The sequence below is a fragment of the Belonocnema kinseyi genome, chromosome 9 (genome assembly GCF_010883055.1).
Source record: "Belonocnema kinseyi isolate 2016_QV_RU_SX_M_011 chromosome 9, B_treatae_v1, whole genome shotgun sequence".
NCBI lineage: Eukaryota > Metazoa > Arthropoda > Insecta > Hymenoptera > Cynipidae > Belonocnema > Belonocnema kinseyi.
The window spans coordinates 67,190,971-67,194,357 of record NC_046665.1 but is presented as its reverse complement, the minus strand read 5'-3'; positions in this window follow the sequence as shown (position 1 = coordinate 67,194,357).

Genomic DNA, 3,387 nt, shown 5'->3' with positions numbered 1-3,387 from the left:
TTAATATTTTTTCTTTGGAAATTCTACTATTTTGTTGAAAATGCCATATTTGAAATTGGTTAGGAATTAAAATAGTTTTTATTGAATTTAATATGGTATCTACAATATATATATACCCTCTGCTTTAAAGTTATCAGAAAAATTCTAAGAAATGACTTGTTTTTTAAAGGTTTCCTTAGAAACACTTTTTGTCCTTTTTTATGATTTAGCGACGTAGCCTCGCATTCTGGGGTTAATTCGCTCACTCTTCAAGGAACGAAGAGGATCAGATAGTCATTGAGATTACATATTTGAAGCATGAATACCTAATTTAAATGCCTTATTGTAGTTTATTGTAAAAAAAAAAAAAAAAAAAAAAAAAAAAAAAAAAAAAAAAAAAAAAAAAAAACAGAAAAAACTAGCCTCTTAGCACCATTTTGCAGTAGCATGTATAATGTTATATTGACCAAAGCCGCAAGAAGAACATGAGAAAGTAGGGAGGTAACTGACAAGGAATATTGCTTCAATGTTCTGTTTTCCTGATACGAGGTCGCAGCGCCGCAGCGCCACGCGTCACGGCGAGAGCACCACCGCAACGCTCGGCGTACGCCGGACATCGCGACGCAACTGGACGCAACACTATTCAAATCATGCCGGAAAACGTGTCAAAAGTCGAGTTGGCCCGAAATTTCGCGGGTTTTCTGTTACCATATCCGCGTTGGACACTCATTTATTTCGCAGTTTCAAAACTCCTATTATACTATTCAAATCTTCAAATGTAAAAGACCCCTTACCATGTGAGTTTATCAAGTTTACTCTGGACTTTTCAAAGCAGAGCCATCTGTGCAAGAAAAATTGAAACCTCTCTTCAGTAGCAAAAAATTCTGTTTGCTAAGTAACAGATAATTAATATTTTATTTAATTTTTACATTTACAATAAAAGTAAAATAGCCAAAAAATTGTTGTAATCTCAAAATTATTGCATGGCATTGATTTTTTGCTGTCATATTTTACTGGTAACTTATCATCAATCGATTAATGATATGAGAGCATGGACATAGGAAACACGGGACTAGACACAAAGATATTACAAACGTAGATGCTGTACGGGGCGTCGGAGTGAGGAATTATATATATAGGACATCACATTTTCTGCCCTATCGAGGTCCTGCCCTCATCGTACTACGAAGTCGAATTCTTGTTTTCTCATTCTTCGTAAAATATGACGGTAAAGCAGAACAAAAATTTTTTGATGTTAGAAAAGTTTGACATGTATGTATCGCTGAATTTTTTCAGATCTGAATCTTGATCCAGGTTTTCGGTACAGTCTTTTCTTAATTATAAAAAAAATGTTCTCGAAAAGTCATATTGTTAATTTAAAAAAAAAGTATTATAGAAAGACATTTCAAGATAAACAAGTGCTGAAAGCATTTTTCTTTGACAAATCTTTTTGAAAATGAAATAATCAAATATTTATACCAAAGAAACAACTTTTTTAATGTTTGAAGTATTTAAACATTATTGTTTAAATTTTAAATAATAATTAAAGCAAAATATATTTCTGGATAAGATATTTTGGTTGAAAATGTATATAGTATTTTTTAAATCACAAAAGTTCTTCTGAAAAATCGAAATTTTAATTAAAAAACACGTTTTTATATATATTAATTTGTCGGTAAAATTTTTTGTATAATTTTAATTTTAAATTTAAACAATAATTTTTAACACTTTAAATATTAAACAAAAATTTATTTGGTAACAATATTTTATTATTGTAGTTTTAATAAATAATTAATATTGATTAAGAAACAATTTTATTTGGGGAGTCTTATTATTTGGGAATTTTCAAATTCGTTAATATTATAAACTGTTCAGGAATTTTATTAGTTTTGGAATTGTATTTTTTGGGACAAAGAGTTTTACCGAGTCGGTAATTTTATTTTTCGGGATATTTCAGCCGTTCCCATAGAATTACAGAAAATTTGCTCTAATTATAATTTCGGCGCTCGATTTTGTTGATTTTTTCCTACAGTATTATTAAAAAGAAATGTGAATGGAAATTTCTGATATCACAAAGTTAAAGATAATCTCAATTAAAAATTTAAAAATTCGCTGTACATACAATTTTTATTTTGGTTCTTGGCAATGTTTTTCTAATCCATTTCAGTGACTGGTAAACAGGGGTGATTTTCTCTTAGAAAATAAGTGATTAAAATTTGAAAAAATTGGGTAGGCTTTTTTGACATCTAGATATGTAAAAAAGCCTTAGTAATGACACAAGTGTAAAATTCGAATTAATGGCTTATTAAATGAACGCCTTTATTCAATTTCAAAATCTTTTTGAAGTATTATTTAAGTATAAAATATTCCATTTTTAATCTATTTGGTTTGAAAAAAAAAACAATTTTCAATAGTAAACAATTTGAAAATGAATTGTCACAATTTCAGAGTGACAAATTTAAACTTGTAATGTTAAGATTATAATTGTTTAATTTTTTTATTTGTATTTCGAAGGTAAAAGTAATTCATTTTGATTCTTAAAGAACAGTTAAATAAGCATTAATTTAGAAAAAATCAAATAAGCTGGAGGTTTCTGAATGTTACAAAGAAAAGAACAAAATTTGGAGCTCCTCAAGAATTTTGAAATACTAGGAAAACAATCAAAATTTCTGGGTAGATTTAAAATGATTTTTTATTTCGAAAAAGTACATAACTCAAAGAGAATGTGTAAACATATTTCAAAACATTTCAAAAGATTTGCAATATTAGAAAAAATCTGGAAGCTCTTAAAACAATTTTGTGTGTAGGATTTTAAAAAAATGTTAGGAAAAATGGGAATCAGTCTAAAAGACATTTAAAAGTTCCGAAAAATTTTTAAAATAATTTTAAAAGATTTGAAATAATTTAAAAGAGAATAGATACTTTCGATGATTTTGAACTGTTTTCAAATGTTGACTTCTTATTTTGAAAAATTACGTAATTTTAAGAAGAGGTATAAAAATATGGCGCCACTGACAAAAATTCCGAAAGGGATGAATGAAAAATCTTAAAAAATGAAATCTCCGGCACCTGAATAATAATTTTATAAAAATTGTATTAAAAAATACATTAAAAAACACGTGTGCTTTGAAAGAAAAAAATGTTCTGCCTAAATTTTCTTCGTACCTACATAATAACATTTTTGAAACAAACTTTGCAGGATTCAATTCAACAACGATTTATATCAAAATTTATTTTATTTTTTTTTTATTAATAAAAAATTCGTTTTGTCAGAACTTTTTTATGTTTTTTTCAAATATTATGCATATTTTCAAACAAATTTTTTCATCCAGAAATATATATTCGATTATTGTATTTTCAATAAATAAATAATATTTAATAAACAATTTTTTAAATTGTTTAAATTCA